The sequence below is a fragment of the Euleptes europaea genome, unplaced genomic scaffold (genome assembly GCF_029931775.1).
Source record: "Euleptes europaea isolate rEulEur1 unplaced genomic scaffold, rEulEur1.hap1 H_2, whole genome shotgun sequence".
Lineage (NCBI taxonomy): Eukaryota > Metazoa > Chordata > Lepidosauria > Squamata > Sphaerodactylidae > Euleptes > Euleptes europaea.
In genome coordinates, this window is record NW_026612050.1 from 992,269 (window position 1) to 1,015,339 (window position 23,071).

General features: G+C 43.4%; 1 long non-coding RNA gene across 1 annotated transcript in view; it reads left to right on the top strand.

The window, feature by feature from the left end:
- Positions 1 to 1,187: 1,187 nt before the first annotated feature.
- The window catches only part of LOC130492914 (uncharacterized), an 89,776-nt gene continuing 67,892 nt past the window's right edge, over positions 1,188 to 23,071 (top strand). Inside the window, exons 1-2 of the long non-coding RNA XR_008933895.1 lie at positions 1,188 to 1,293; positions 15,498 to 15,635. This is a non-coding gene — a long non-coding RNA (uncharacterized LOC130492914). The remainder of the gene's footprint in view (positions 1,294 to 15,497; positions 15,636 to 23,071) is intronic.

Below are 23,071 nucleotides of genomic sequence, written 5' to 3' on the forward strand. Positions count from 1 at the left end.
GTCAGTTGTGACTTGATGGCAAAACATACACACATACATTAAATGCGTTTGGGGTAGCAAAAACTATTCCAATGGGAAAATGCATAGATTTCTGCGGTTGTTGTTGTTTTTATTTTACAGAGAGCAAACTGTCAGTGGCAACACTGTATTTTGGAGAAATTATTTACTGCTGTACAGGTGATAATGCCCTAAGAATTCTAAAGCCACTTTTCTCTGCATTCAGCCAAAAAAAAAAAAGAGTACAACTGGGATAGGGAAATACACCCCAAACATTGTTCCTGGGCTAGACATACCAGCTTGCATGTGGAAGTAATTTTCTGCATGTAGATCTGCTTACCTGTGAGGTTCAAAAACATGGGGATGGTGGACCTGATTTACATCCCCCAATTCCCAGTGATCCTGACTCTGTAGGTGATTGCTTTGGTGATCAAACATATCCCAATCAGTGCTGAAGTCTTTCTTGTGCAATTGAGAAAGAGATAATTTCACTCAGTCCTCCTCCTTGTAGCAGTTCCCCATGCTATATGTCAGTTTGTCAACATGGCTCCCCTGTCCCCTGCATCAGCTTTTCATGGGTCAGAGGGGGTTGTTTGTGAAGGGGAAAGCAAAGACAGTCCATCTCCACAAGTTCCTTCTGTTTGTGCTTTGTAGTGTACAATCCAGAACTGAAGTAAAGGCGTTTTTTCCTGAACATAGTACCTTAATGTCCAATTTTGACAGAAATGTAATTAGACTGAAAATATATAATTGTATACTTTATACTATTGTATACTATGAATAGTATACTATTGTATACTATCAATTTAGCAAGAATTTAAATGATCTATACTTATTGTGTCTGATACAATTCTCTGTTTTTGTTTTTTGGCTTTACTAGGATTCTTTCCAGGAGCCCCATGGCGCAGAGTGGTAAGCTGCAGTACTGCAGTCGAAGCTCTGCTCACGACCTGAGTTCGATCCTGACAGAAGTCGGTTTCAGGTAGCAGGCTCAAGGTTCACTCAGCCTTCCATCCTTCCGAGGTCAGTAAAATGAGTACCCAGCTTGCTGGGGTCAAAGGGAAGATGACTGGGGAAGGCACTGGAAAACCACCCCGTAAACAAAGTCTGCCTAGTAAACGTCGGGATGTGACGTCACCCTATGGGTCAGGAATGACTTGGTGCTTGCACAGGGGACCTTTACCTTACTTAGGATTCTTTCCAAGCAGTTCTTAAGGATGTGATGCTTTTCTGCGCCATAAGATGATGTTAATTTCTCCCTCGATTTTGAAAAAATATTAAATTCCCTTTAACAAAGTGAGTTTTCAGTAAAATGTTCTTTATTCAGTATATCGAAGTATGAACAGGGTGCTTGGAAGCACAATTTATTAAGACATGGATTTCAACTCAGGGACTGAATTAAAGCAACATTGTTGGCACTTACTGAATCATGTGGAGACAGATATAGAAGCAAAGTGACATGAAAAGGAAAGAAGGAGTGTACCTCAAATCCTCCTCCTTCCTACTTCTCTAGTGCAATTTTATTCCACCTTTCCTTTAAGGAGTTCAGATTGTTCTCTGCATGAGTGTAAGTGTTTGAACAGTAAAATTCTTAATCTTGGCTACTTATTGTATAATGACTACGATTCTACTCTTACAGTGCAATCCTAAGGATGGATAGTTGTGCTGTGGCTGGGGATGGAGCAACCACGGCACAGCCACACTACCTCCTGAGTGGTTTGCTGTGCCATGGCCAGCAAGCCGACCAGGAAAATTCTCCAAATTCCAGTTCCATGGGCTGCATCCCCATTTTTACTGGCATAAGTTCATGCTGGCAAAAGGGGGTGGTTCCGGGTGAAATTGCTCAGGGAACGCCTCCTTTGGCACTGGAGCAAGTCCCTGTACCACAGCTGTGCTGCCACCACGGCTGTACTGGCGTGCATGCATGGGGCTTCTGCACAGCTCCCCGGCTCTGGCATAAGTGGCCCACAGGCCCAGTGCTGGCATAAGTGCCCATTTCAACGGCGCAAGTGGCATTTACACCGGCGTTGAGGTCATGCCATCTCCTAAGCCCATTTCCCCCCTTAGGATTGCACTGTTAGTACACATAGGTATCGCCATAGCCCTGTTCTAAACTTAGTTAGAATTGAGTTCAGTGCAACTGAGCTCATTCATTTCATAGGAAATATGCTCAGGGTTGGGGTGTAATATCAGTCTTCATTTGCAGTACTTGGCTAATTGGATTTTCAAAAGTGACTGATGAAATATTGCATTCAGACAAAACTGACTTTTAGCATGCTCAATTTCCATTCTTTCCACTAAAATATCTAAAATCACCTAGATCCTTAATTTTTGTAATATGTTTCACTTTACAGTTTTAGAAGGTTTTAAATTATAAATTAGTTTCACAGTTACAGGTCAAGCCAGATACGTGTTCTTCATCTTCGTGGCCTCTTTGCAATCCCACATGGGAACTTGTCCTCTTGTCATGCTTGTGCCCTCTTCACCCCTAATACCTGCAAAGACCGGGATTTGAGGCTCAAGGCTGCCCTTTGGGGGAGGACCATGAACTTTCCCGGAGTTCAGGACTTGGGGAACAAGAGATCCAAATCCCCGTCTTTGGTGTCCATGCCTCCGCCTCATTCCAACAAAGGCCTCTCCTTGAGCTCGTAGAAGTCGGGGTCTGAACTCCCCAGGGAGTTCAGGATGAAGAAACATTCATCATCAGGCTCCAAACATTCAAAGAAGTCAAGTTCTAAGCCTGCACCTGGTGGGCCGGCAGCTCCATTGACCTCGAAAGGGGCATCATCCCCTAGAGGTTCCTTGACTCTGATTGCTTGGGGCTGGAGCCCTTTGGCCTCTAAAGGGCTGATTTCGATGCGCCAGATTGATGCTGACCTCGCATTGGCGCTTGTTCTGGTGGTTTGTTTAAGCCCACTTCATCTTGGTGGACAAGAAGAATGGAGGAAAGTTCATAAGAGCTCACTTCTTTTGGATGTTGTCCATACCAGAGATCCTTCCCCTCCTCCAGCCAAATTGTGGTTTGCAGTCCTTGACCTCAATATTTTCATATTTCCATACAACCTCAATGTTGGAAATATCTCAGGTTCTCCTGTAACAATGAGCACTATCAGTACATGGTGTTGCCCTTGGTCTTTCTACAGCACCATGGGTCTTCTCTAAGGTGGTATCAGAGGTTGTTGCCTATCTGACCTTGCAGGGGTGTACCATCTACCCTTATCTAGATGATTGACTTTTAGTAGGAGATTTCTGCCAGACATTGACCACCCAAGTTGCCTTGGTGCTTAATACCCTACAAATGTTAGGCCTAATGTTGCTAAGTCTTTGCAAGGTTAGCGCCCTCTCAATCTATTGAGTTTATAGGATCTATTTTGGATTCCAAGGTGGGCAAGGCCTTCTTGCCCCAATCTAGAGTCAACTCTATCGTTTGCCTAGCTTCTCAGTTGATCGCCTGCAGGTACCAACCTGCCGTGAAGGTGCAAAAACTCATAGGACCTAAGGCCTCTAATATGGCTGTAGTGCCTCTGGCCAGACTCCTCCTGAGAACCTTACAAAATTGGTTTATTCGTAATTTTAAGATCAATGTGAATCCACAGTGGAAAATGTTGTCAATTCCTTGGAGAGTAACTAGGTCTCTACAGTGGTGGCTGGACTCTGGCAACCTTCTAAAGAGCATGTAATTTGGGGTTTCCTCTCATGATTTTCAACTGTTTACTGATGCCTCCCTTGGAGGTTGGGGGTACAAAAAGGAAAAACATGGGAGGGGGAAAAGAAAAGAAAATACAAAGGAGAAAAGGTACAGCTTCTGGAAGATAGGGTTAATTTTATCTCACACTCCGTAACAAAATTCTGCTCTTATGTCTGTTGGAAACGGAAAGCACTAATGATGAATAAAGATCTTATGGATAAATCTTCACACTAGTAAGCATGGATGAAATGATGTAAGTGGAAGCTGTATGGTTTAACCAAAGGATATACATTTTATATTTTATGCTGGCCTCTGGCTGTAATAATAAAGATGTCTTTATTCGAGTGTTTTGCGTGGCCCAACATGGGTAAGAGTGTCTCCAATCAGACATTGTCCTGGTGTGTGGTTTCGGCCATTAAAAGGACCTACTCTGAAGCAAGAAAGCTGTGTCCACTTTCAGTTCACGCATATTCAACCAGAGCTCAGGCTTCTTTGGCTGCCTTTGCCTCCCATGTGGATTTGCAGGACATCTGCCATGCTGCAACGTGGTCCACGCCTTCGATGTTCATCCTGCACTACCTGTTGGATGTCGATTCCACAGTGGATGCTACTGTGGGGAAAGCGGTGTTGAGTGCCATTCTGCAGTGACCAGCTTCCACACCCACCTCCACAGTAAGTAAGCATGCTAATCTCCCATGTGGGACTGCATAGAGGCCACGAAGATGAAAACAGTGTTGCTTACCTGTAACTGTTGTTCATCGAGTAGTCCTCTTTGCAGGCACACATCCCCCCTCCTTCCCTGCTGTGGGCTGACTCACTGCCTGGTGGGTCTGGGTACCACGGTGGCAGAAGGAGAACTGAGGGACGGATGCTCCCCGCCCCTCCGTCACGTGTCCGAAAGGGCAGGAAGGACTGTTGCCAGAAGGGAGGAGAGCAATCCTTGTTGCTGGGCTAAAAGCGAAGCTTTCTTAATGTCTCCGTTTAGGCTGGCCTGCGCATGCGCAGTTCCCATGTGTGCCTGCAAAGAGGACCACTTGATGAACAACAGTTACAGGTAAGCAACACTGTTTTTTCTTTCCACACATCCTCCTCTTTCATCCATTGTTACGGAGGAGATGCAGAGCAAGCAGAAAGTGGGCCAACACTCTACTTCTGACAAGGAGAGTAGAAGGCTGGATGCGAATGGGAGAAAGGTTTATTCTTCCGCAGCACTGAATTTCCATGTGGCAAATTACCAAACCATCTTAGGAGGATATCAGCTGTTTATGTGGGAGTATCTCTCCACCTAGAGAATCTCCCAGAAGAGGCAAAAGCTGCTATTAAATTAGTGCACTCAGAGGCGATAATGGTCTCACTGCAAGAGACTGCTGCAGGGAAACATGCAGCAGATGTGTCTACCAGGACTCTGGTCTCTGCCATTACACTTAGAAGGTACTCCCGGCTGAGCTACACAGCCCTGCCTATAGAAACCAGAGCAAGGGTTGAGGATCTCCTGTTCGAGGGCACAACACTGTTCTCCTCTGGGACTAATGATTTTTTAAAAGAAAAGAAAGCAGATAGGCAAACAGCAAAGGAATATGGTGTCCTTTCTGCCACCAGCACCAACAGAGACCGCTCCCACACTTAGAGAAGGCAGGGATTCTTCTCGCCTTATTAAAGGCTTCGGAACTATCCACAACAGCAGCATCAGACCCAACAGTATCCTCACCGATATCACCATTTTCAGCCCCAAGGGGGCAAGAGGAGGCCTAATAATAGGCCAAGGCCTGGTTCTGCACCACCTCCGCATAAGGAGCAGCATCAACAAGGCTGTAAATTTTGACGGGCAGAGTATGTCCGGGTGGTGTGCTCCTTTTTCCTGAACAGATTGAACCATTATCTACCTCAATGGGAAGTGATCTGTAATGACAGTTGGGTTTTACATATTGTTAGTTCTGGTTATTTGTTAGAATTTAAGGAGTTACCCCCTTGTTTTCCCCGCTGGAGAGCCATAGATAACCCTATGGAAGAATTATAGGTTCAACTGAGGGAACTTTTACAAAAAGGGGTAATTCAGCTAGTCTCCCCGAGTCCCTGGAATGGGGATTTTATTCAGAGTTCTTCCTTATAGATAAGAAGGATGGAGGCCAAAGGCCCATCCTGGATTTATGTAATCTCAATAAATAACTGTTTGTTCCAAAATTTAGAATGGTGTCTCTCCCAGCAGTCATGGAATTATTGACAAGGGACACTTGATTTGAATTCATGGACCTGAAAGACTCCTACTTTCATATTTCAATCCACCAAAGTCACACGAAGTTTCTTAGGTTCAGAGAAGGGTTTGAAATTTATCAGTATGCCTCTTTACCATTAGGAGTACCCACCACCCAAGAGTCTTCACAAAGGCTATTGTTGTAGTTATTGCCCACCTTAGGACATTGGGGTGCTCCATCTTCCCTCTCATCATGGCCAGCTCAGCAGAGGTGTTGGAGACACAGGTTAGGCTAGTGTTGTCATCTTGCATGCAGCTGGGGTTAGCAATCAACTGGGAGAAGCCACAATTCATACCGGCACAAAGGATCTCTTTCGTAGGGGCTACCTACTTGATTCAGGCAGCGTGGCTCAACCAGCAGTGAGTCTGCCACCCTCCCCACCACGTCCTCCCTTTCCTGTTATCCTGTACTATCTGGTAGCAGCACCTTGCAATCACTCTGGCTGCTTTTGGTTGTATATAGCATTGCTAAGCAACCTGCAATTGGCAGCTGAGATCTCATTATATAGTGTCATAAGGTATCAGTCTCTCTCTCCCCCCTCCGTCAGTAAGTAAACATTTTTAAAGCTTTGCAAAGTTGGTCCCCCATCTTTTTGTATTTTTGTGCAAACCTGGGAGCTGACCCAGGTTTGTACAAACATCACCCCAGCCTTTACTTTGCTGCAGTGTGTGGGTTCTATACCCCTAGGTTCAGCATTTGATACATGATACAGTTTATGAAAGGAAATCTGAGTGTCATCTTTGAGTTTTTAAAAATGATTTACATACATATATAGTTGCTTTATTCATACATTATATGGCACATTTTCCTCATACACCTTATATCCTACATATAAGCTAAGCCATGCAATTTAGATTTTTCATTTTCTGTTGAGCAATCACAAGTCAGAGCAATACATCTTCCAGCATACAGAAATGGTAAGGCTATCAAATAGTATAGTCAGATGGATTCCTATTAACCTTTTCAGATTAACTTTTACAGAGAGTGAAGGGTATTCAGTGCACAGAGCTTGCCTTATTCCACTACCTTGGACTTTCTAGAATTCCATTTAAGCATTTCAAATAGTTAAATATAATTTTGTTTCACCTTGTGCCACCAGAGAGCAGTGTATACCCTACTGTAGCATTAATTAATAAGCTTCTGTGCGAATGTGAATAGAAAGAATCAGGCTGTGATCTCTTGTGGCTTAGAGTGATAGAACTAGAAACGTGCTGAACACTGATAAGCCAGCCTACGCCTACCAGGTGACAGCTGAACTGCCAGTTATTGCAATAGCACACCTGCTAAACTGTCATCAGAGGGGGTGAGTGACAAGATAAATTTGGGAATTGCTGGCACAGAAAATGTTCATACTTATATGCACTCTCACCACACTCTTAAAAATTCCTATCGTGATCTCAGCATGTACATCTGTGTGCATACACTCATATTTGCGTCCTTATGCTTAAAGTGTATAATTGCTACCAATCATACATATATATTTAAACTAGATATCGCATATTATTTTCATCTGGTATAAACTTTCTGTTTTATTGTTCTGTTGATTAAGTTATATAATTGTATGTGCACACATGTATCGTACAAAGAAAGAATTACACAGATCACATCAGAACACACACACACACAAAACATCCTGCATAAAAAAGGTTTCAAGAAAATTGCTAATATTTGTTTTCTTTCATATGTACATATAAAGCCAAAGTATATTTTATTGTAATGATGTAGGTAATAATTTGACTACATATATGTTCATATTAGGTATATTGTTATACGTTTACTGTAGTACTAAAAAGAAATGTAAAGTATCTAAGGCACCCTCGTTCTGTGATGCTTACTCTGTGGCTCAGAAGGAATACTACCTGTGGTTCTTGCCCATTTGGCAGCCTTCCCACATTCCAGGAAAGTGATGGCTTGTGGTTGGCAGGTGGTTCCCATGTTGAACCAGCTGCCTCTGGAGGACAGGTAAGCAGTGAGCCTCCCTGAGCTGTGGGCCTCATTCCAGGATGGAGGTAAAGGACCCATCCTCTGCAATACCCCACCCCACTTCTCTGCAGCTTCTGTGCTCTCATGTCAGCACTAGGGCAACTGCCAGGGGGAGAGCAAGCTGACAGTAGGAGAGAGAGTGAGTAAAACCACTCCTCTGGCCACCTTGGCAATCTCAGTCTTTCACCAGAGTTGCTGTGCCACATGCTAGGGAGGGACTAGGAATGCAAATAGCCTTTCCTCTCACTCCAGGTGCACAAGGGCTGGCTAAGTTTCAACAACTGTGGAGAGAGACAATCCTACATGCACAGAGGTACTCTGGTAATAAAAAAGTTGTAGTTAAACACAATATTAATAGTTACATGTTATGATTGTGTATGTGTTCCACAAGGCATACAGTAGTCATGTGGCTCTTTTGATTGCTGTTAGATGCAAGTGTGGCTCTCCGTGAAATGTGGAGTGAGTACCACTGCCTTAGGGCGCTTTCACACATGCTGAATAATGCACATCCAATCCACTTTTAATGCACTTAATGATCATTAGCAAGTGGATTTTGCTGTTTCACACAGTAAAATCCAGCTGCAAAGTGCATTGAAAGTGGATTGAATGTGCATTATTCGGCATGTGTGAAAGTGCCCTTAGTGTCTTTAAATAGTTTGTTCTTCTAAATTAAACAAATCCAGTTACATGACAAATACACGTAACCATACATTAGCAGCTCTTCTTTCTTAATTTTGCCTGATAAAAGTAGTACTCATGAGGCAGCCCTCTGATTTAGGGCCAGTGTCCTGTATTCTGCCAGTCGAGTCACCTCAAGTGGTAGTGCCCTCAGGCTTGGAAAGTGAGGCTTGAGTGTCAACAGGAGCTGAAGGCAAGGAGCTGAACAATGGACACAGGCTTACACCTAATGGACTGGTCAATCCAGCAGCTTCCCCTCTCAGCCCAAAGTTTTAAAAGGTTGAGAGGACAGCAGTTCCTCTTTCTCTGGAAGCAGCACCTGGTATTCATCTATCCTGGCTTAACTGGGGCCAGAGTCCTGTAAAAGATTACATCCACCATGCTGTGGCCCAGGAGGTGGAGCAAGGGGTGCCAGCTTGGCACTGCACCTTTGCTGGGCTATCTCAGCAAGAGCCCTCTGTCTCTCCTGCTGAGTGGAGGCCGATTCTGGTGGCCTTGTCAACTGAGTCCTGGACTGGCACTTAATTGCCTCAGGACCTGGAGAGACCGAGGGAAGTTCTGGCATAGGAGCTTTTTCTTCAGGATCCTCAGGGGCAAGTCCTGGAGGATCTCCCAGTCCAGGTTTCTGAAGGGTCAGTTCTGGAGCAGATGGGCCAGGAGCATCTGCTTTGCAGGGACCTTCCAAAGTTTTCAGTTCATCGGCATGGTCTCTGTTCAGTCCCACATGGGAACTGCACATGCACAGTCCAGATGCAGAGAATTTTATGCTGGAAAGCTTCTAGAAACTTCTTGCCACTCGCTCCCCTCCCCCGTCGATGGCTCTTCCCGCCAAAACAGTCATGTGATGGGGAGGGGTGAGTGGCCATCCCTCTAGTTCTTTCTTCGCTGCCGCAAGAGATAGAACATGTCTAGTAAGCTCTTGTGTTCTCGCTCTGAGAGAGGAGGGCATCTTCAGAGTGGGCGTTTTCCTTCCCTTGCTTTGGAAGGCAGGAACAAACTTCAACTTCCTGTCTCCTTAGGGGAAATACCCCTCTCCTCAGTTTTGATTCCTGCCTCGCAATGGGAGAGCAGCCTTTTTGCAGCTCTCAGCTAGCTAGTTTCTAGGAAACCATCTACTGTCCTGTTTTTCTTACCTTTTCTTAATTTTCATTCATTCTACCTTTAACTAAGCTTCTAAGCTTACTATCTCCTAATCTATGCTTCTATTTTTGTTCTACTTAGGCTAGTATTGGGGAAAGGAATTTTTTCCTGCCAAAATAAGATGGCGAACCAATACATTTCCCCAGGGGATTTGGATCCTGGCCTTATCGTGGCAATGCCACTGGATCAGGATCAACCCTTTTGCAGCCACTCCGGTGGTTTAAAAGGGAAAGGTAAAAAAGGGGGAAGTGGGAGCGACAAGAGAAAGCGAGTTGACTTGATTCAAAGTAAAAGTGCCAAAAGCCTGCTTTCTGCTGCCTGCTCATTGGCCACCTCCAGAAGATCTGAAGCCCAGACCATTAAACAACTGTCTCTACAAAGTGGCCAGGAGAATACAATGGCGGCTGCTGTTTCTCCCTCCCCCCCAGACCGCCCAGATGGACGTTCCCATTGAAGGCGTCTCGCCTGCTTCTAACTTTGGCATCTCACTGGCTACTCGTATCGGTCTGGAGACTGCGGCAACAGGTATCGTTACTCTTCCCCCCCTCAGCTGAGACAGGGTTATTGGCCCATTTAAGAATGGAGCTTGCAGCTCTGATTAAAGATGTCTTCTCTGAAGGCTTGCAGGTTGTGCAGCTTTCCTCCCCAGTCCCTTCCTTTCAAAGCTCCCCGGCCCCTTCCATTCAAGGCTCGCACATGGCTGTGGCAGAGACTGCTTTAGCCCAAGGGGGGGGGAGTTAGTTCCCAACAATGCCAAGGGAGCAGCCACTGGCTTATCAAGGTGGCTCTAAAAGCCTGAGAAGACGCACACCCTGCCCAATGGAGCGCAGCTCCTCTCCCATTTCCTCAGGTGACGAGGAATCAGGCAAGGAGGAGGGGGAATTCTCCTCAGATGGAGAGGACATTGTTATGCAGCCCAAGCAGACCAGGCTTTTTAATGCAGAGGACTTCCAGTTCCTCCTGACTATGACTCTTGTGGCCCTCGACCAATCGGATGACTCTGAGGCTCAGCCTTCAGAGAAAAAGAAGGGCTCAGTAGAGTTTTTTCACATGCATGACGGTCCAACCAGAGAAATGCCGGCATCAGATTATTTTATTTCCCTGCTAAAGGCTGAATGGGACAAACCAATGGCTAGTAAACAGTTCCCCCTGACCACAAAGAAGTTTTACACTTTGGTTAGTAACACCACTGATCTGCTCAAGGTTCCCCTAGTGGACAGCACTCCATTCTTTCGATTTAGTCACTGAGGAAGGTGCAGGGATGATAAAGGATCAGGTGGATAGAAAGGCAGATCTGGCCTGTAAGAAATCTCATGAGGCCTCAGCTTTAGCGATTAGCTCATCCATTACTTCTGCCTTGGTGTCCAGAGCCACAATGGTGTGGACAAGAAAATTAATCCAACTCATACCAGAGGATAATAAGAATGCCCTAGAGGGCACATCTAGAATCCTGAGGGTGGTGACCTTTCTCGCAGACTCCACCTTGGACTCTATGTCCTTTGTGACTCGAGCTAGGGCCACAAACTCAGCAGCCAGAAGGGCACTGTGGCTCCGTCCCTGGCAAGCGGATCATAGATCCAAGTCAGTACTAATGGGTTTCCCCTACCAAGGGAAGAAACTCTTTGGTGAGAAGTTGGAGAGTTATCTTGGTTGAGGGCAAGGACAAAAAGAAGTCCTTACCTAAAAGCCTACATAAGGATCACAAGGGGTTCTCTGGCAATGTCCCCTTACATTCCTTTCAAACCCTCCTCCACTATAGACAAGATTACAAAAGGAACCAATGGAACAACAACCGCGGTTCCTTTTGAAGGGCTGGGTGATTTGTTGTTATGTTTTTTATTCTTCCTTCCTGTCTAATGTTAAAGATCATTGCTCAGAAAGTATTAGAACTGAGGAGGAGGGAGTGTTTCCCCTAAGGAGACAGGAAGTTGAAGTTTGTTCCTGCCTCCCAAAGCAAGGGAAGGAAAACACCCACTCTGAAGATGCCCTCCGTACCTCAGAGCAGAAGGAGCCTTCACGGTGAGTATCCAAAAACTCTTTTTCTTCTCCTTTTCTTCTCATGGAGAACGAGATGGCACTTTTCAAAAAGTGTTCATCCTGTGGGATGAAAATGTCTCAGATCGACGAGCACAGTGAGTGCATTTACTGCCTAGGAGAGGGGCATATAGTGGCATCCTGCAAGCACTGCAGTTTGCTCACCCAAAGAGCTAGGCAGGATAGGGCCCTAAAGCTAAATGCCCACTTGTATGAACAGTCCTTATGGCCGTTCCTTGAAGGTTCTCCTAAAAGGTCTTCCTCTACAACCTCTTCTTCAAAGAAGAAGAAGAAATTGGAGACCAAGACTTTGACAGAAAAGAAGTCGGGCGATAGTCATCTTCAACTTCTAAGTCTAAGGAGGTTGAGAAATCTGCTTCACCCATGACCATGGACCAGGATCGGCCCCCTCTATGTCATGCCTCCCCGACGTCAAAGGACAGCTCAACGTCAAAGGAACTCTAGAGCCATAAGAAACCCCCGTCACCGACATTGGAGTTTAAGGGAACCCTACTCTTGTCCCCTATTAGAACATCAGAGCGGGAGGATTGCAGTAAGGCTATCGGGACACAACTGCACTCCCCAACTTCCTCTAATGGACTCTGGAGCCGAGCACCTTCCAGGGAGTGCAATTCCACCCAGTGACAACAGTCTCCTTCTCCCAGGCATTGATCAGAACAGAGCTAGAATTACAATTTTGTTACGCTACCCAGAGCTCTCCGCACTCTATTGGCAGTGTAACAAAACTTTGCCACTGTGTAGGAAATGTAAAGTAAATAATTAATAAGTAAATAATTAATAAAATAATTTGAATGTCTAAAAACTCTGGTCAACGAGGGCAAAATCAGCCTATTTCTGACATCCTGATAAAATTTACAATACAATAAAGTATGGGTAATTGTCTCAACATCAGAGTTACAACCTAGACTCAAATGTAAATGCTGGAATCTTCCGCTGAGCAAACTTGATGGAAAGGCATTAAAAGGAGCACTTGAAAAAGCCCATTGAAATTTAGTAAAAGTAATGGACGTAAGATAAGAAGCCTAAAAGAATTCCCCCCAGTCTTTAGTAATCTATATGGACTTGGAAGAAGGGTCCTCTCATTCTGCAATTCGATGTCTATAAGTCGTTGACTAACCATATTTTTTGCTCTGCTCAAGCTCATTTCTAGTAAATTGTCAGGGGCTAGACCTATCGAGAGAAGTTTATTAATTAGAAAAAGGTCAAGCCTTATATTGAAGAAATCATTTTCTGAATTTATAGGGTAGCTTTGTGTGATGTTAGAAGGTTGTGAAATGATTCATTCTAGTTCCTAATTTCATACACTGTCATGACACTGATATAACATTAGTATTTCAAATTGTTGCTTCAAGGCAAATGCATATTTTGCAATGGTAATAATAAGTTCATTCTGAAGACATATTTTCCAGCATTAATATAACATTGCTTGAGTTATTGGTCCTAGAAGAACATTTTCAAGGCAGCTCAGGTGCACTATACTTGTTGTTCTTTCTAGAGCCCAAACAGTTCATCAGGATCCATTTCATTAAGAAACCCAGTAGAAGGCAGACTAGGTAGAGAACTCTAGTGCACCACAACATTAGAAAAAATGGTTTACTGATATGCTAGCAAAGTAGGACCTGTTTGGGCAGGTGTCCAATAGGTTAGAGAAGCATGGAAAGTGCCTGTTGAAAAGTGCTTGGGCAGAATGGAAGGAGGAAGGGAGGGTGGGCAACCATGAGAAAGTATCACATACATTGTTGAATTCTTATTCTGTACCTTCTTGCTCCATTTCTCTCAAATATTTTCTTTAATAACCAAAATAAGAAAGAGAATGCCTAATACTGAAATCTCCCACTCATTTTTTAAGGGCATCATTTTATTGCTTATTTTTTGTAAATTCTGTTATGTAGACTAAGTCTAAGTCAAACAACTGTTACATAAGAAAAGACCTGCTGGATCAGTCCATTTAATTCAATGACCAACCTGTTGATCTGGAGGACCAACAAAGAGGGCTCAGATGCAAAGGCCATTTCCTTTATGTTGTCTCCTAGCACTGGTATTCAGAGATTTATTGCCTATGGATGCGGAGGTTCCCTTTAGTCATCACGGGTAGTAGCCTGTGATGGACTGATCCTCCATGAATCTGCCGAATCCCCTTTTGAAGCCATGCTAATGACCATACTATGTTTACTGTCAGTGAATTCAATTTAATTACTTATTGAGTGAACAAATACTTCCTTTTCTCCATCAACTTCATTGGGTGCCCCAGCATTCTAGTATTAAATGAGAGGGAGAAAAATTTCTGTCTGTCCACCTTTTCCACCCATGCATGATTTTATATACTTCATCATACCCACCCCCAATGATCAGCTTTTTTTCCTATACTGGTACACACATGAAGCTGCTTTATACTGAATCAGACCACTGGTCCATTGAGGTCAATATTGTCTACTCAGAATGGCAGTGGCTCTCCAGAGTCACAGGTAGAAGCTTTTACATCACCTGCTACCTGATCCTTTCCATGGGTAGGGTTGCCAAACTCCAGGTACTATCTGGAGATCCCTGCTAGTACAACTGATCTCCAGCTGACAGAGATCAGTTCACCTGGAGAAGATGGCCACTCAATTGGACTCTATGGCATCGAAGTCCCTCCCTTTCCCAAACCCCGCCCTCCTCAGGCTCTGCCCCCAAAATCTCCAGGTATTTCCAACCCTATCCATGGGAGATGATGGGGATTGAACCTGGGACCTTTGTGCTTGCCAAGTGCATGCCAGCTCCTCCCTTTTCTCATAAGAAAGGTGCTCAAACCCCTTCATTGTCTCGGTTGCCTTCTTTTATTGTTTTTACAGCTCTGCAGTATCTTCGTTTAAGATATGGTGTATGCAGTATTCCAAAAGAGGCCTCACCATAGATCTCTAAAAGGACATAATAATATTGACCATTTAATTTTCAGTCTCTTTTCTAATAATCCCCAGCATAGAGTGACTTTTTCACCACTTCCGTTCACTGAGGCATTTTCATTGACTACAACCCAAAGATCTCTGAGTATTTGCCCTAGCATATAAATCGAATAAGCTAAACTAAATTTTGCACTCCTCTGTACTGGTCACATTCTTGCCCATTGGCTCAATTTGGAGAGATCCTCCTGGAGCTCTTTGCTAATTGCCTTCATTTTCACCATCCTGAATTATTTGGTAGCATCTGTATACATGGCCACTATATGGTTCAACCACAATTCCAGATCATTTATGAACAAATTGAATAGCACTAATTCTGGTAGTGATATTTCCTGCTTTATGTTGTTTAACCAGTTTTAGTCCACTTAGTTCTTTGAGAAAATAAAGAATAGCCCTGTGAATCAAGAAGTGTGCAGGAAGATCTTAGCTTAAAGAACTGGGGATATCTGTAATTCAAAAGCAGAATCATGCATGCAGTATCAAGAGCAGAGTTATACACCTGCACAGGTAAAGAACAGAATATACAATTATGCAGCTATCCTAGGTACTGCGGCCCCTTGTTTGTTTGGCAAATTTTATCAGTATCATTTTGTTTATGCCAATAAAGATGTTGTTTGATTGATTGATTGACTGATTGATTAATTGATTGATACAATTATGCATCTGCACTGGGAAAGATTCCAAAAGAAGAAGCAAAAGGAAAATCTCAGGGAAAGCATGGATTATGCATTGAGGGCATGTTGACACATTGTCTTTTTGTTTTAGATCACCCAGGAGGCAGGAAAATTTATGATCACTTTCCCATATGGATACCATGCAGGGTTTAACCATGGTTTCAACTGTGTAGAGTCAACAAACTTTGCAATGATCCGATGGATTGATTATGGAAAAGTGGCTAAATTGGTACGTCAGACTCCATTACTAATAACTAAGCTATCTAACTAGGGCTGTCAATTCGGTTCGGTCCGAACTGAAAATCAACCGAATTTCCCCTGATTCGGTGATTTTCTGTTCGGACGGATCCGAACTCAAAACTGGCGGGCAACCGGGGGGGCCGAATTCAGCGAGTTCGGGAGTTCGCGAATAAATCCGGCAAATTCAGCCTCCCTTCAGCGGAGCCCACTGAAAGGCGCGGGCTGCCCTTTAAACTGATCTGAGCCTCCCAGCTGGGAGGCGCAGGTCAGTTTAAAGGGCAGCCCGCACCTTTCAGCGGGCTACACTGGAGAGGTGCGGGCTGCCCTTTAAACTGACCTGCGCCTCCCAGCTGGGAGGCGCAGATCAGTTTAAAGGACAGCCCGCCCCCCTTCAGCGGGCTCCGCTGGAGAGGCTCGGGCTGACATTTAAACTGATCGGTGCCTCCCGGCCGGGTGGCGCAGATCAGTTTAAAGGGCAGCCCGCACCTTTCAGCGGGCTCCGCTGGAGAGGCGCGGGCTGCCCTTTAAACTGACCTGCGCCTCCCGGCTGTGAGGCGCAGATCAGTTTAAAGGGCAGCCTGCCCCCCTTCAGCGGGCTCCGCTGGAGAGGCTCGGGCTGTCATTTAAACTGATCTGTGCCTCCCGGCCGGAAGGCACATGTCAGTTTAAAGGGCAGCCCGCACCTTTCAGCGGGCTCCGCTGGAGAGGCGCGGGCTGCCCTTTAAACTGACCTTTAAACTGACCTCCGGCCGGGAGGTGCAGGTCAGTTTAAAGGGCAGCCTGCGCCTCTCCAGCGGAGCCCGCTGAAGGGGGGCGGGCTGACCTTTAAACTGATCTGTGCCAAGGCGCAGATCAGTTTAAAGGACAGCCCGAGCCTCTCCAGCGGAGCCCGCTGAAGGGGGGCGGGCTGCCCTTTAAACTGATCTGCGCCTCCAGGCCGGGAGGCACAGATCAGTTTAAATGACAGCCCGAGCCTCTCCAGCGGAGCCCGCTGAAGGGGGGCAGGCTGCCCTTTAAACTGATCTGTGCCTCCCAGCTGGGAGGCTCAGATCAGTTTAAAGGGCCCCCGCGCGCCTTCAGGGAATCCCTCTGAAGGCACGCTGGGGCCGAATTTTCCCCCGAACTCCGGATCCCCCCGAATTACCGGGGATCCGAAGCGGGGGAGTTCGGACTTCGGCACGTACCGAACGCACAAGGGTCAAATTCGGCCGAATCTGAACTGTACCGAATTTTTTTTGACAGCCCTATATCTAACTAGAATTTGTTAAAAGAAAAAATTTGCATTTTGAAGTATGAACATAATATGACGACAGAATTGCAGTACGAACTTGCAAAAGTTTTAAAGTAGCAAATCATGATTTTAAATGTTGCTGGCTCTGTGATGGATTTAGAGACATCTTTGGGATTAATGATAACATGTTTTAGGCTTGCAAATGTGAGGAGTTTCCTTCTATCTGTTTTGATACACTAATTATTTCAGTTAATGGTATATTGTACCAGCTTTCTGAAGTGCTATGACTTTCAGGTAATTATTCTGTCCTATTAATGTGAACATTCTGTTCTGTGCACCTAACACACAAATACTTGTACAGATGTTTCTGTGTCCTTAACCATAATATTTTGTCAAGCATCCAGTGTTAGGTTTGATGGAAGGGCAGTTGGGACATTTCTTTAGACTTCTGTGGGTTTCATTGTTATACCTACGGAGTTTACATTAATCTTAGCTGGCTGGAGCTGGCTGGAGCTATGGCTTTCTGTGGACAACATTTTGAATTATTGAGTGCATTTTGTTAATGTTTGTAAAACAGATGAAACAGTGACAATTACTTTGTGTGTTTTGCTGGGGTCTCCTTTCATTGGTGCTGAGCTGGCAATATTTGTGCTGAACTAGGAACAGTATGCAGACGTTAAAAGTGCTGAACATAAATGTTTACATACCAATTTGATTATTTTTCCTGTTTTGAATAAATCTTTGTTTTCTTCATAGTGAGTCTATAAAAACTATTACTTTGATCAGAATCAAAGCACGTAGGTTTTCCATAGCCAAGATTTGCTATTGTATAGAGTCCTTTTCCCCCCAAAAGAGAACTTTGTAGGAAACCATTGCCTATTTCCAGCTTTAAGTGTAGTCCTTTCCCCCTTTGTCCTCATGTATGTCCCTGGTCAGCACCAATTTTTTAAATATCTGCCATATTTTGAACTATGCAAGAGCTACAGTGGTAGCAGAATTGGCTCCTTCCAAGGAGTCGTCTCCACACAAGCAAAGATCCAGGCAAGGTTACAGCAACAGAGGCTTTGGTAGAGGTCTTTTTTTAGGAGCCCTGTGGTACAGAGTGGTAAGCTGGAGTACTGGAGTCAAAGCTCTGCTCACAACCTGGGTTCAATCCTGATGGAAGTCAGTTTCAGGTAGCCAGCTCAAGATTGACTCAGCCGTCCATCCTTCGGAGGCTGGTGGAATGAGTACACAGCTTGCTGGGGGTAAAGTGTAGATGACTGGGAAAGCAATGGCAAACCACCCCATAAACTTAGTCTGCCTAGTAAATGTTGTGATGTGACGTTACCCCATGGGTCAGTAATGACCTGGTGCTTGCACAGGGGGACTACCTTTACCTTTTTAATTGCTTTCTCTCATTTGCCTATGTTTGTCTTGTAATGGATATGCACAGCTAAGATGAGTAAGAGGAAAAGACTTGCAGAGCCTCTGCTTCTATTCATATGGAGTAGGGATGTGGATTAAGGAGCTTTTTGTTTTTCTTAGCATTTGTGTCATGTTTTATTGAGTGGTCCTTTACTTGGGAACTGGAAAAAAATATTTCAAATAGATGTCTTGTGGCATCTTAAAGGCTAACTACATTTTATTTTAAGAATCTGGCGTGCTATCATGACTCTCTGACTATGTCAGAACTAGTTGCTTTTTCATCTCTCAGCTATGGTACTAGTGCAATTCTGGTCTTATTGTGGATGAACTTGAAGCCTGCAATCAAGGAGCTGGCTGCTTAGCTCAAGCCAATATATTTAGTTCAGTCCTTACCCCCTTGCAATTTCTTGGCCTACACTGTTTCAAGTCATAATGTAGCTATGATGAAGAACCTTCTGTGCAGACATTAATAGTATTCTTCAGTAGAAGGAGTGCTCATAATTTGAAAATTTACATGTGCTCATGAGCTTTCATCCATTCAAAGCACCACTGTCAGCCCACTTTCTTCCTGTCTATCTTGCCAGTGATGATTAGGGACTTTGAATGTTACAGATGATGTAATCAAAACATTTTAATATAACATAAGCTGTACTATTGTCAGTCCTGCAGTCTTCTTTCCTCATTAGCTAATTAATTGACAAAAGGTCTTTCTCAAGTGCTGTTGACTTCTGGAGTGAAAAAAACCCTTACACTGATAGAATCTCTTTCATTGTGTGAGTACATTTTCCTGAAATTTATGCAAAACCTACCTGGAGAAGTGTGTCATCCATTTCTTATTGCAATTGAAAGGTCAGAAGGTGATATGTTAAGGAGCTAGATAAAGAATCATGATTTGTCTTCTCCCCAAATGGAAATAATTGGAATCAGAAAGTACATGAAAGACAATTCAGAACAACAGTTCTATTTCTTTGCCCTCTCTGCATATATTTCTCATTTTTGTTACTCATTAAGATTAATGTTATCAATTTTAGTCCCAGAAGCAAAATAAAATAATCCATGTTCCTTGCTTGCTTTGTCTAAAGCCAGAATAGAGTCTTTTGTGGGAGAGTTTTTATTTTTATTTTAGGGCAAAAATATTTTAGAGAGCTTCTGGATCTTATTTCCAAGAGGGTGTTTACCAAACAAGCTTACATAGCTAATTTTGACTTATTCTTCCTCTCAACTTCTAAAACTTTCTGCACCTGATCTAATTTCCCTTTTCATTATGAAATGTCCTTTTTATTATAGCATCACTAGAATCTTACAGTATCTTTTCAAAGAAGTGGTCTAAAGGGACTGCAGTGCCCCCATCTATTTACATATCTTTTAAAGGTAAAAAGAAGAACATGAAAAGAAAACATACAACTACTAACTGTTGAACTTTGTAGTCTTTTCAATAGCAATTCCTAATACAGAAATTCTTTAAAATGGAATAGTTGGAAAAGGGGGATGTTTGTTCACCACAAGAACACTATTGGCCATGTCCAACGGTATGAATATAATAAATGAATATATATGAATATAATAAAATCACTTTGGTCAAGACCCAAAGAATATTTAGTGCTTAACCAGGAGCAAACCATATGTATAGCTTTGCTTTCCTTTCTTAATGCAGAATTTGCATTCCTTTCTTATTGCAGAAATTTCAAACTGTAGACCTAAACTCATTCAAATCATGTTCCACTACATCATTTTTTTACCTCTCTCCCCAACCCTTTTATTGTGTTTATGAACTGAACATCCAGTCTCATAAAGAGTTTTGGACAGCTCAACAGCTTGCTCATTGTATTGTAACACTTTTTTTTTTTTGCTGTCAAGTCACATCTGACTTATGGTGACCACTGGTGAGGTTTTCAAGGCAAGAAATGTTCAGAGGTGGTTTGCCGTTGCATGCCTCCATGTCATGACCCTGATATTCCTTGGAGGGCTCCCATCCAAATACTTGCCAAGGTTGACCCTGCTTAGCTTTTGAGATCTGATGAGCTCAGGCTAGCCTGGGCCAGGTCAGAACTTACCCAAGGATCAATCCCTACAGTCTTTGTCTACTCTTTGTTGTAGCAGATCCCAGCTCATCAGACAAGCCATTTAGGCTTGTGAACTGCTGTGGTGCAGAGATGAAACTGGCTACATGGAATGTCTTTTCCATGCACACCAGTATCTTATTGAGATCCCAGCCCATACCCGGGAAAAAAGACTGGATTGTGAAAATGTTTGAATTGGTGGAAATGGCAAAACTTACAGCCATTCTAAACGAAAAAGACAATGTTCGATTTTTAGGGGAATGGGAGGATTGGATGAAATATTGTGAATATGAATTAAAACTGGGGAAAATGGAAGAATACTTATTAATCTGATCTAGAGGACACAATTAATATCAAGAGTTATAATCATTTATATTTAGAAGATGTTTTATGAAAGTTAAATGAGTTTATGATAGTTAAGATCAGACCAATTACAATGGGATGAATACTTTATTAAGAGGCGGACAGAGGTGATGGGGAAGTCATAAATTTTCCTTTAATTGTTTTTTGTTGTTGTTATGAATTTAAGAAACTATAACAACATTGAGTTAGAATTTTGAATTCCATATTACCTTTATTGTTGTTTATTATCATGGAAAATTTGTATTATAAAACCCAATAAAATTGTTATAAAAAAAAAGAGATCCCAGCCCATTAACCCACATTAAAAGGTAATTTAAAAACTAAATTTTTAAAACCACAGAGTCATACGCATGTGATTGCTGTGCTCACTGTAATAGTAGGTATGATCTATGTGGAGCCACTTCTGATATCTGAATGATACCATAGAGCAATCTATACTACTGCTGCAGCTCTGTAGCATATAGATGAGACTACATTGCTGATGTGGTGCTGGTTCTGTCATCAGATTATAACACCTGAAACAAAAATAGCACAAAAGTGTTGAATTGATCAAAAGGTGATAATACTCTTTCAGTGGAAGGCAAGGAAACAAGAGAGGAACTTTGCATATCATATTCATTTTCAACATACCCCAAAAATCTTGTTGGTCTTTAAAGTGCTACACCTCCAACATTATAATAATAAAAATTTAAAAGGTACATTTTGGAACATAGAGGTTAGACCAAGAGCACTTTTGTGCCTTGTCACTGATATTATTTATTTTATAGCCCACCTTTCTCACTGAGACTCAGGATGGATTGCACACTGTCGGCAAAAACGCATGGTTGCTTTAGCTTCCTTTATTCTGTTTCAGCCAGGATTCAGCCAGGATCGAACGCATGCGTTTTGCCGAACATGCGTTTGATCCTGGCTGAATCCTGGCTGAAACAGGGAATGAAGGAGGCTAAAGCGACCATGCGTTTTCACCCTGTATGTCAATGCAATCAATAGAATGAACCATTGGATATGCAATGTAATAGGACAAGGACTACAGAAATCTGAAATGAAGCATAAAGTATCAGACATGATATGTAACACTGTTTTGTGCATTGTTTTACATAAGTAGAAGACAGTACTCTGAGAGCAGCATAATATATATCAGCAAACAGGTAATGCACAGTCCAGGTCCCTTTATAAAAGCATGTTCCTGAACCATTCCATTATCATGTAGCCCTGTTACCTTTAAAGAAAATGCCCTCTTGAATAGGGGTGCCAGCTTCTGTCTTGAAAATTTCTGGAGATTTGGAAGTGGAGCCTGGGAAGGACAGGGTTTGGGGAGGGAAGGGACCATAATGCCAAACCGTTCACCCTCCAAATCAGCCATTTTATCCAGGAGAATGGATTCCTGTAGTCTGGAGTTCAATTGTAATTTCAGGAGATCTCCAGGGCTCACCTGGAGGTTGGCTACTCCACTTTTTTAATTTTTAATTTTAAAAAATAAAATAAAAGGATAAACATAAAAAAGGATGAGGGGGATGGGGGTTACAGGGATACTTTACGATTCTTCTCTACTGTTCAAATATTTCAACAAAAGTATGCAGATCTACCCTGGTTGTGGATATCCTTTATATCCCGATACATTCTAAAGCAGTGGTTCTCAACCTTTTTCTGACCATGGCCCCCTTCCAATCTTGTTTCCTGCCTGTGGCCCCCCGTCCTATTGGTAGAAAGGTAGCTATTTAAATGTTTTGTTCGTAAATAGCCAAGGAACAAAGAAGCATAAACAGCCACAGAAAACGCACACATGCAGTTCTTATTGGGAAACTGAAATTTACAAAAAACAAATACCCCACAAAAAGGGAATACAACACGCTAATAAACAACAATGTTCACATAGAAGGGAAAACAAAGCCTCTACCACCATGGGTGACGTCACATTCCAACATTTACTGGGCAGACTTTGTTTACGGGGTGGTTTGCCAGTGCCTTCCCCAGTCATCTTCCTTTTACCCCCAGCAAGCTGGGTACTCATTTTACCGACCTCGGAAGGATGGAAGGTTGAGTCAACCTTGAGCCGGCTATTTGAAACCAACTTACATCGGGATCAAACTCAGGTCGTGAGCAGAGCTTGGACTGCAGTACTGCAGCTTACTACTCTGTGCCACGGGGCTCCTTGCACAAGATTACAGCGATACAAAAATCCACAGTTGCAAATGATGCATAGAAGTGCAATGAAGAAAGTCATGTGTTAGGTTTTCAGCACACTGAAGGTACAAAATGTATTCCGAAACGAAACCTGTGTTTAGATACAGAGTCCGCACATGGTCACAGCTTCAATAAAACTTTTGCTTGTCACTCTTTCCCAAGGAATCAGCCCGAGACCAA